The sequence below is a fragment of the Amphiura filiformis genome, chromosome 20 (genome assembly GCF_039555335.1).
Source record: "Amphiura filiformis chromosome 20, Afil_fr2py, whole genome shotgun sequence".
Classification (NCBI taxonomy): Eukaryota; Metazoa; Echinodermata; class Ophiuroidea; order Amphilepidida; family Amphiuridae; genus Amphiura; species Amphiura filiformis.
The window spans coordinates 12,656,605-12,668,580 of NC_092647.1; the positions used below are offsets into that span (position 1 = coordinate 12,656,605).

The 11,976-nt window shown below is 37.8% G+C and overlaps 1 long non-coding RNA gene across 1 annotated transcript; it reads right to left on the bottom strand.

The window, feature by feature from the left end:
- Window positions 1-104: 104 nt before the first annotated feature.
- LOC140143111 (uncharacterized) lies at window positions 105-6,362 on the bottom strand. The gene is made up of 4 exons (XR_011857620.1): window positions 5,977-6,362; window positions 3,725-3,810; window positions 2,014-2,183; window positions 105-803 (listed from the first exon to the last, which is right to left on the bottom strand). It is a non-coding gene; the product is annotated as an uncharacterized lncRNA (long non-coding RNA).
- Window positions 6,363-11,976: the final 5,614 nt, after the last annotated feature.

An 11,976-nucleotide genomic window follows, 5' to 3' on the forward strand; every position in this document is an offset into this window, starting at 1 on the left:
GTATAGCCCAGTGTGGTGTAATGAACCCCAAAATGAGTTGGTTTGCTCACTCAACCTCCCCCCGAAAATTTCAACCCCTTAAACCAAAAACCAAAAAAAAAAAACTTCTTTTGTCGCCAAAATGTGTTGGATTCACTATCAAGACAATTTTTCCAACCTCATCCCCCCATGTCACAAAGAAATCTATGCCACTGTTCTGGGGACACATTCCATAGTAATAATTAAAACTGCAGCACCTAGAGTCCTGATTTTTGCTGGATATTATTGTGTAAAAAACAGAATTTTGAAAAATATTGAGGGAGTCCTCCTCAGCAAATGTTATAATATGGCTTTAACAATGGCAGTCCTGGACCTCTAAGCACTGGTTTATTGCTACCCCTGAGTTCATGGTTTGTTTTCCTCCAAAATACTCAGTCCCATTATCAAGTTTCCACTAGTGGTGGCAGCAAGCATGTGGTATCATGGTGGCATGCATGACTAATTTAAGGGCAGTTTTTCAAGAAGAACAGTAGCCTTGAATTTAGATGGATTTGCTTGTGTGACTGCCAAAGATTGGAGACCATCACCATTCCATGTCTTTACACAGTCCTGGAGTTCTTTCCTGGATGTGTGCTTTATACATGTAGTACAGGGGGAAGTACGAATGTGCATAAAAGCTCATAAAACTGTCCTGTTGGTGGCTGTCATTTCAAATTGGATGACCCCTTCTGTGTCTGATAGGTTTGATGTATAAAATTGTATACAGATCGGTACTCCTATCTCCACGGTCCTTCCAGACTTCCAGTGCAAGTTCTTGTTTTCATCTGTAAAATAAAATAATTGAAGACAGAGACAAAATTGTGATTCTTGCAGTTCCAACAGTACATGTAGGCCTATGTACACATAATTTTGGTTAAAGAGAGTACACACTCACTTTAGCTTTATCACATAGGCAAGCCTCTGGATGTCAATCAGTGTTCGAAATAAATCCTCTTGTCTGTCCTCTTGTCCAAGAATTAGCGGGGACAACCATATTGAGCTATGTACTTATCAACCACTGGGGACTGGGGACAACCACTATATTTTACCTCCAAAATCATGATAAACTTGACATGAAATTTTGACTTTTGACTTCATGTAAATTGATTGTAATTTGTATCCTTAAGGGAAGGGGTATGAATGTTTGGACAGTATTATTGTGGGACATTAGAGCACATCAGACATATCGAATTGCATTCTGAATACGAAGAATGGCCTTCTGATAGATCAAATAATTTTGATTTTTTGAAATTCGCAATGTAATACACATTTTATGGCAAATCATTCAAAATTGATATTTTTGATATTTAACAGTACTCGAAGTAAACTTTATAAATCTGATGATTTCTACCTAAAGTGTATGTAGGTGGGATGAAAAGCCGATGATCAATTGAAAATTTTGACCTTTTGTATTGAAGACTCCCAGCTACATACACTTTAAGACTATATCATTAAATTTATAAAATTTACTTTGAGGACTGTAATATCTCCAAAATGTGAAAAATATCAAATTTTAATAATTTGTCATAAAATTTGTATTATATCGTGAATTTCATCAAATGAAAGGGCCTCAGGTTTAGCAATTTGTGGCTACAGATTTACCACACCAAAAGACATCAAACAAATTTGATTTTTTGCATTAAAAAATATGACACATTTTGGGGACAACCAAAATGTTTTGAGGACAAACAGAATTTATTCTTTAGTTATCGTTGGGATAACCTCTGTATTTTCTTTATTTCGCACACTGACGTAAATATTTGTGAGGGGGTAGAGTAAATATTTGTGTGGGTCATGATTAAACTCGCCTTGTAAAGTTGTAAACCTGCCTTTTTTTTAAATCGTCAGTTACCTGCACACTCAAAATTGCTGAATTGTTGTTGTTTTGCACAGCTCATCTACCAACAAGGGGAATATTTTTTTGGCAAATTAAGAAAAGGCAAGTTAGTGAAAAAGCGAGTTACAGCCCACAAAGATACACAATTTGTCACATACCCCCATGGAGCTGTCCATCAAGTCACAGTCTGCAAGTTTAGTTAGGCCAATTAAAGCAATCAAGTCCCACTGGCAAGTTACGCCAAAGTAACCAAGTCCCACCGGCGAATGACGCCATAGCAATTCAAGTCCCAGTGGTGAGTTACGCCAAATTGATCAATCTCCATTGCCTTGAAAAAGAAGAAAGAAAAATGTTAAAATATTTGTTTAAAATTTATTAGTGTATACATTTTGTACATGTACAAGTGATACACTTCGGTGCATGAATATAGATTGTTTTTATGTATATTTTAAAAATCCAACCTTCGAAATTTTGTATCAGCAAAGTCGCAGACTAAGTCAAATTTGCAACATTGAAGCTACCGACTGTCCACTCCAGGAAAGTGCATGCCCCAACACTAAGTTGGACTTGGCATAAGAACCTAACTCACCACTGGGACTTGCTACAATCTCAGCAGGTGGTCACTTTGAAACTTTGTAGCCTTGTAGGGGTACCTCGCTTTTCCTAACTCACCTTTTTTAACTCGCCATGTACATTTGTATCTGTCCCTACTAATAAGACAGTGAATCAGAATCAGTGATACATTTTGAAGCTAAAAATGTTTTATATGGAAAGTGTAGTCCATAAAATGTACATATATTTTGATTCTTCTTCTTCTTCCTTATAAGTGCCTCCCTCATATGTATGAGTATTATCGCACTGCGTACAGACAAGTTAAGCAAGCTGTACTTATTTTTTACTCTGGAACCTAGAGTAGATGAGTGTATTTTGAAGTAGGCCTACAGTCAACATGACCGGGATGATCCCCTGCTCTTTTCGAATAGCCTGTGACGTTCTTTAACGTGCACACTACATTAATGTGAGAAAATATGCATGTACACAGGACCGACAGCTTAAAGTGCCCTCCGAAGCACTAAGCAAGTAGAGTGAAGTGTCTTGCTCAAAGACACAAAGAGCCGGACCTGGGATTCGAACCCTTGACCCTTGGGTTCACAGTCCTATGCCTTAACCACTAGGCCACGCTCTCCTCACATGCAAGACCTAAAAATTGTTTGATTTATGTAACCCAACCGACCTAATAATAAGCCCGACCCTAGACTTTTTTTCTTATTTTTTTTGCAAAAGTTTTTAAAATTAAAAAAAAAATTAAATTAAAAAAACAAAACAAAAAGTTCCAAGGCCTTTATCATGCAATTACGGTAAATAGGGCCTACAGTTTAAATTGTGTGAGTAAATTTTTTTTTTTAATTGCCAACTGACCTACCCTAATATTTTTTTTTTATGTTACCCCAATCAAACAATTTTTTAGGCCTAATGTGTATACTACTATACAATTTTGTTTGCATTTTTATTTAAAGCCATATTTGTAAAATTTTATGAAATTTGTAAAAATGCATATTTGTAATGTTTACACTGTGTTGGTCAGATCAAAATGTAATTTTGACATAATGTCGCATTTATATTCAAACTAATCAGACATTTAATTCCCCATAGAACTCCATGTTGTAGGTGACAGCCAAAATAGCCAGCAGGGTTTCTTTAACTTTATCTTGTTAAAATGGACAGACCCCATTTCTGACAGTTATTTCTAATACTATTTCCACATTTTGTGTAAAGAATAATAAAATTAAAATTTGATGTACTAGTAGTTTGTACAATGTACATTTTAATGGCTTTAAATCAAATTTACTGTAGTGTAGGCCAACATACCAGGTTAATTATATTCCATCCATGATGTACTATTGTTCGTTCATTCTCCTTATCATCATAATCCAGGTTACTGTCACCGTCACGACCTAGTTTGTGAAATAAAAAAGTGAAATATGAGTGTGTTATTGTGGTTATTAATTATTATTTTTTTAGCATATTGCAGCCCAGTGGCGGATTTAAGGATAAGGGCCCTGCCAACAAAATAGCCCACAGGCCCTATAGTAAGGAGTTCAAATCAGTGGCGTTCGTGTTGCTCTAGTCGAATCTGAAAAACACTGCGCTAGTCCGAATCTGAAAAATACAGCGCCAGTCCGAAACTGAAAACCATATAGCGTTGTAGCCCGACACTGAGAACCACAGGACTTACTAGTCCGAATTTGAAAACACTGCATAGTCCATAGCTAGTCCAAATATTTCCCATATTTAGACCAGCGCAGTGTTTTTCATATCCAGACCAGCACAGTGGTTTTTTTTTAGATTCAGACTAGAGCAATGCCAATGGTTTTCAGTTTTGGACTGGTGCAGTATTTTTCTTGCCATCTTGTGCAGTATACACTTTTCATATTCAGACTAGCTGCATATTGATCTAAATCTGTGCTATTCAGATTTGGGCTGGTGACATGATTTTCAGAATTTTAATAAAATACTGCACTAGTCTGAAAAACATTTGGACTAGCTACATGTTTTTTAGAATTAAATTTCGGACAGTGTCAGATGAGTGCAGTGATTTTCATATTCGGACTGACATACAGCATGTACAGTACAAGGGATTAGGCAGCCAGCCATATAGGGAGTGTTTTAATGTTTTACACACCCAAATTTGTAACCACCCAGTTTTAGCCCACACAAATTTTAAATTTACACAGTAGGCCTACCCAGTTTTTTTTATTTACCCACCCAAACCTTCAAATCCTGCCTAAGACCCTGATTTGTGTGGTCGGAATAGCGGTGTCGTGTGTGCCATTTTTCAGCCTGATGTGACAGTGACGTGAACGAGTTGTGGCATCTGTATCTCACACGCATCCATGCGACGTCGCACATCTTTCATGCTTTGAGCATGTGCATGTATGCCGCCACCGCCAGCGCTTTAGAGCAAAAACTAGCGACTTGAAGCTGCACCCAATGAAATACGCACTGACGCACTGCTACATCAGGGTGAAAAATGGTATAGCGGCACGTCAGACCACGCATGAACGCCCTGTACTTAAATTTTCGTCAAATTTACATTATATGCCTGCCTACTAGTACTACATTTTGTAAGCATGCTATAGAAAAATTATTTAATTCATGTGCATCGTGGAACATACTCTTTGCGTGGCTATGCGTAGTAAGCTGTTGTACACAGATATACTCTGGTCAGCTCTTAATAGGCGGGGACTCATAACATCGTGGATTGATATAGAACGGCGTACACACAGCTGGGCGCAGCAGTTACGCGATCTGCGCTTTGCCATGTTTGCGTCTTGCGTGAAGATGCGTGCTTTTGTGAATTTACGTGTGCGTAAGTTGGAACTTTATTGACTCGCGCAGTAACAAAAACCGAATAATTCCCGCCTATTAAGAGCTGATCATAGTATAACCTCGCTAATATGGACGCGTACTCGCGTAGAGTAGCACTGTACACTCGTGTATTATTTTAGCATGATTAGTTGTGAGTAACAATCGTAGTTGAATGTTCCACGATGTACACAAATAGAGGCCACGCCGTCAGCATTTCGCCATCTTGTGGATCGTACAAATGATCGCTGCGATGGTCGCAGCTTGCCACGCAGCTGTTATCACGCAACAACGCCGTGATTTTGCTGTTTACGCATGGAGATCGAACGACCATCGCAGCGTGTACCCACAAGATGGCGGCATATGACGTCACGCTGACGGCCTCTATTTAAATAATTTTTCTATTTAAATAAGATCAAATTCAAACCCATGCCGGCATGGCATGGGCGCGAACATTTACTTGGTGTGTCGTCGGTGATTTAATGTCACAAATGTTAAACTCCAGAGTCTATGCATAACTACTGCTATCAACGACAATTTGTCGACTATGAGTATGACATTGACCTGTTGGTTTACTAGTCATGCTAGTCTCAGCATTGACAAGCATGCAAGTGAAAAATGTAACCATGCAATCATGCATGCATGGCATGGGCATGATTGAATGATGGGATTGATGGGTATACATGTATACGGCCGTCAGTAACAGTAGATTTCCTGTCCAAATATGAGCTAAAATCCGGGCTAAACTTACTTACCCGTGAGTGACAGGAGAAGTAGCTGATGAAATCAATCAGAGATCCCGGTCAGAGAACTACAGACTACATTATCCATGACATCCGTGACCCGGTTGTTGCCATTGCAGTACAACCTCTCAACTCACACTGCATTGCAGTGCACTGCCTAATGCGAAAATTGCGTGTAAAATGTACACCGATTTGGAGACGGAGTTTCTTGTCCAAAATCACTTAAAATCGAAGAGCTACGTGTGCCCAATGTAATCCAAGTGGTAAAAGTCCGCAAATGCTCACGGGTGACAAAGTACCAAGTCATAAACATCAGCTGATGTTGAGATATTTTGGATGAAAACCCGGAAATTTCAATGTAAGCGGTGAAAATTGGTCGCCATTAATTTTTTGATCGGACGAACAAAAAATGACGTCATAAGATTTCATCAAATTCCATGTACAATGTACGGCATATTGTACATGTTGCGCATGCGCATTAACAGATATTCGACTCATTATCATAATTTGTGGAACTCATTATCATAATTTGTGGAACTTTTTTCGAAAATGCGGTTACGCACTCGTACTATTCTTCAGTACGCACGTTAGACATCTGATTGTATTTAATATCGATGGGTAGTAGGGTGCGGAAGTTTTTCCTACTTCCCCGCGTGCGCGTAATTGCACAGGCGCGGGGAAGTAATCAAAATACCGTACTCGGACGCTGACGTTATTAACCAATAAGATGTATGGATTACCTAATAAATATTTATGAGGTATAGTAATAGGCATTATTATATATACCGGTATGAGTCTCGTATGCAAGTAAATAGAACGAGACCGGCCATGCATGTACGGCCATACATGTCTGAGTCAGTGAGTGCTATGCGCGCATGTAAATGGGTATCACAGCCGTTTGGCGCATCCAGTTGCCCACCGGATGTCACGACATCCGGTGGGCAACTAGGTGCACCACTAGATGCCCACCGGTTGTGGCAACATCTAGTGGGCAACTGGATGCAGCTGCACCAGGTGGACATGAGGATGTGGTGACATCTGGTGGCCTACCTGATGTGGACAACAGGTATGCTGAAAGATGTTTACACCTAGTTAGAATTCAGATGTAGACATCTGTTAGCATTATGATTGCATACATGCGATTGCACTGCAGATGTAGACATACCAGGCCCATCTATACATGCAGTCATCAACAAAATATTCTGGTATGTAACAGAGCAAAAAGCACGAAACAGACGTGGAAAACGGACGCGCGTCCAGTCTGCAATAAAGGCCAAATGGACGTGGAAAATGGCCAAATGGACGTGGCAAATGGACGCGGCAAAAATGCCCTAATGGACGTGGGAAATGGACGTGATAGTCTTTATCTCCAGCCGTTTACGGCCTCATACCTATTAATTGAATAAAAGTCATTCAGTAGGGCCTACTATACATATTTATTAAGCTTTATTATGTAGAGACGGGCCGCATACTCCGTGTTTTGCCCGTACAGTTTGCTGCAAAAATATATAATAATTTAGGCCTGATCGATATTCGACAACATTTTAAATAATGTCGTAAAACATTTTTGTGCTTACTGTGTCAGAAAATTAGATGTTATCATGTTTAAAACGCGGTTGATTTTGTTTTATTTCTGTATTATCGAAACCAGAGCGAAGTGCTGATTATAGGTCCTGAATCTGTGGACTCACCGGCGCTTATGATAAGTTTTGATCATCATTCATCTAATTATTACTATTATTGAAAACGTTTCAAATTTTTCCTGGTATAATAGGCCTACACTGCAAAAACCTGTGTTTATCAATTTAAGACTTTTTCTATGTACACATTCTTAAAATACTTGGTCCTGTATAATTTATAATAGGCCTATATGGAAACATTATTTACTATGTCAAATGTTTAGCCATTGAATTTTGATAAATGTTTAGTCAATAAATGTTTATGGAAGTTGACACATGAATGTTCAAAATGACTAGCTCAAGGGCTGAGTGTGCCTTTCTGTGTAGGCATATGGGTAAAATTTAAATTGAATTGAATAGTAGGACCTATATGCAAAAACGTGTTTAACTTTGGAGGTGACGCGTATGCCAATAAGCCTATAGGTTGTTAGGAAGCCCCTTTTCAGCATCGCTGTCACCCCCGCTCCTCACCACTTTTTTTTTAATGTTCTGCCATGCACCTAAAGACCCCTTATTTCGCCATTTATTCTTTCATCGTCCAAGGGTCCTTATTTTGAACAGCAAATTCATTATCACCATAGGAACAAAATTTTAATCTTAACAACTTCTTTTGAAATAACAAAGCAATTAAGCGAAAACTAGAGGTTAGGCCTGCTGTGGGTTTGTTTTGGCTCTCACCCAAAGACCATAGGCCTGAAAAAAAAATCATGTATTCACCCATGCCCGCCTTAGGTCCAAACGACGGTCTCTCACCCAATGACCCAAATTGTACTTTTTGCTCTCACCGAATGCCATGATCATGCCCTCATCCAATTTGAAAGTGTCCGATGCGGCCCTATACATAGGATACCAATTTCATATGACTTGAGTGTCCCCGGGAGGTAAACATTTATAAATACTTTAAGGGCTGGGGTATGAACGTTTGGACAGTATTTATTTTGGGACATTAGAGCATCTTTTTCTGTACTCACAACACACTTGAAAGATTTTGAACGCAGAATGCCAAAAAATTAATTTCGGAGATCTTGAAGATAATCAACAAATTTGATCAGAATAAAAGCTATGACGTAGGAAACTTCATTGTAAAAAAAAATAGCTAAAGAAATTGTTCAACATCTTACAGGTATTCATTACAATATTCATAGCTAGCTATCACACAAGAAACTGTAGTAAGTATATTCAAACAAGTAAGTATTCACTGATCATTCAGGACTACAGTCACGTGCACCGTTATGGAATTCCCTTAAGGGATGGGGTATGAGCGCTTGGACAGTATTTTTGTGTGACATGAGGGCACATCAGACATATCGAATTGCACTCTGAATACGAAGAATGTCCTGATGATATAAAATAATTTTGATTTTTTTTTTTCGCAATATAATACACATTTTATGGCAAATGATAAAAATTGATATTTTTGATATTTAACAGTCCTCGAAGTAAACTTTATAAATACATTGATGATATGTAGTGTATGTATAGCTGTGATGATAACCGACGACCAATTGAAAATGTTGACCTTTCGTATTGAAAAAATTAGGTCTTTTGGGGAACAAATGTATACCTTCAATATGAAAGGTCAAAATTTTCAATTGATCATCGGCTTTTCCTCCCAGCTACATACACTTAAAGTACATATCATTAGATATGTATGCCAATTAAACTGTCTTTATACTCAATCGCTTTTGCAGAAAAGCGATTTTCACGCATGCTCAATGTTTACTTACATTTCCAGAGCGTCAAGCCGATCAATCGATTCAAATCGCGGAGGCAAAACGACGTCGCTTTTGCAAGTTGAAGAAATCTCAACTTCCCAGCGATATCGCTTGACACGTGAATGCGTCAACCAATCATATACAACCAACTGGATCTATTATTTTGCTAATTAATTTACCTTTCTCGATTTTTAACTTTTAATGATGAATTTATTCAAAGCAATAATTATTGACAGCAACTGATGTTTTAAAAATGTATTTTGTGGCATTTAGAATATTTTAATTGTCGTCTGCAATCGCTATCGCCGTGATAAGCATAAATGCAAAAGCGACGGGCGATGCATCGCAAAATTCGGCGATTGCAAATCGCTTTTTCAAAAGCGATTAATCGCATCGCTCGGCGATCGAGTATAAATTCAGCTTAAAGATCTAGCACTAGCTCCGCGCGTTTTACGCTCGGTGATCGCGCTTCGCGCTCGCCGTCGCCACTTCGCGGCGTGAGCATTCCGCGCTAGAAATAGAAATCAGTTTCCAGTGATAAGCATATTCTGACGAGTGTAGGTCGGCTTCGGCTGGCTTGCATGCTTTAATAAATCACCAAGTCTATTTTAAATGTATCATTAGATTTATAAAGTTTACTTCGAGGACTGTTATAAATCAAAAATTTAAAGAAATATCAAATTTTAATAATTTGTCATAAAGTATTAGGCCTATATCGCGAATTTTTCAAAAATTCAAAATTATTTTATATCAGAAGGACATTCTTCGTATTCAGAATGCAATTCGATATGTCTGATGTGCTCTAATGGCCCACAAAAATACTGTCCAAGCGCTCATACCCCATCCCTTAATGGAATTCCATAATAGTGGATGTGCCTCAGTAGTCCTGAATAATCAGTGAATACTTTCTTGTTTCTTGTTTGATTATATTACAGTTTCTTGTGTGATAGCTAGCTATGAATATTGTAATGAATAAAGTTCACACACGTCTTCCAAATCTAGGTTTATCAAACACCCAGATTTGGAAGTTATACGAAGTAGTCCTTTATTGTTAAAAGTAATAGATGTTGTTTGTTGAGTGAATTTGCGCAAATAATAATACCTTTGTTTTCTGTGTCATGTGTTAGTATGAATTAAAAAAACCAACAATTAACAACAACAACAACAACAACAACAAACAAACAACCAAAAACCCCAAAAAACCCAAAAAAACCAATAAAACAAGTAACCACTCAGTCTTGGACAAATACACATGCATGTATACTAATAGTATTCAACTGACAAATTATGCTCAAACAAAACGAAATTGAGTTAGTCTTGTCTTCCTTTTAGAAAATTATAATCTAGAAAATTAATTTAGAGGACTCAGTTATATACGGTCGTGCGAAAAACCCGGTCTTTTGGGCCATGAACTAAACCACATGCCAAGTGTACACTCTGTCAGCAATCAAATGGTTCAAACTGATGGTGGTGGGGTCACTCCAATAGTAAAGTCACATGCATGTGCGGTAGCAACTTTATATACAACATGGGGTCTTTGGGGGGGTCGCGCGAAAAATGGGGTCTTTCGGTGGCAGATGCTAAACGGTGGGACCTTTTGAGGAGGGAAGACCAAACAAATTAGTTCTTTCTGGTTATTCTAAAACTTGCGGCTTTTGGTTTCAAATGTTTAACAGACTTTTTCCACTAGATCTTGGGAGCAAAAATGGGCCGTTTGTGTGAAAACAAGACAAAATTAGGTCTTTAGAGATGTAACGTTCATCGGTTCATGTAGTATTCTAGGCCTATAATACCATTGATTATTTATAGCACACTGATTAGTACCAACGAATTCAATATCCTAACCATTATTCGGCCATTGTTCCTATTGTATATATAACGTGGCATGGCATTGCGCTAATCACCTGATTATAAAGTGGACAATACAAACATATTGCTATGATATCATTTCCTATGCAATCTTCACCTTCTATTTTAAGCTATTATCTTTTATCATTAGGCCCTATTTTACTATTATTATTATTATTATTATTATAACCACCTATTATACAATATGCAATGAACAGATAAATAGTTTCCACAAAAAAGTAGGCCTACTAACACTTTAAGTAGACCCCTAAATGATAATAAATAATTGATAATAAATAAATAATAATAAATAAATAAATAAACAACCAATAAATAATTTAAAGCAATACATAATAAATACATAAATAACAGGAAGAATGAGAAGAAATAAACAAATTTTACAATGTTACTTTTTCTTACAATAGGCCTACTAATTTTCTAATACTAAAATATGACCGGGAACTTGATGTTACGATAGTACGGTGGAGTGCAGTGTCAGTGATAGCAGTGTTTGATTGAGTTCTCAATCCGCGTCTGTTTGGTTTTTTTCTTTTTTTTTTTTCTTTTGACGTCCGTTTTGGAAATGGACGCACGTCTGTTTGCCCTCTTCTCGCGTCCGTTTTGGAAATGGACACGAGTAGTGACACTGCGTCCATTTGATCATTTCTCACGTCCATTTGGACATTTTTGGCGTCGGTTTCAAAACGGACGCGCGTCCATTTGCCACGTCCAATTGGCCATAAATGCAATCTCACATACCTCAAATATTT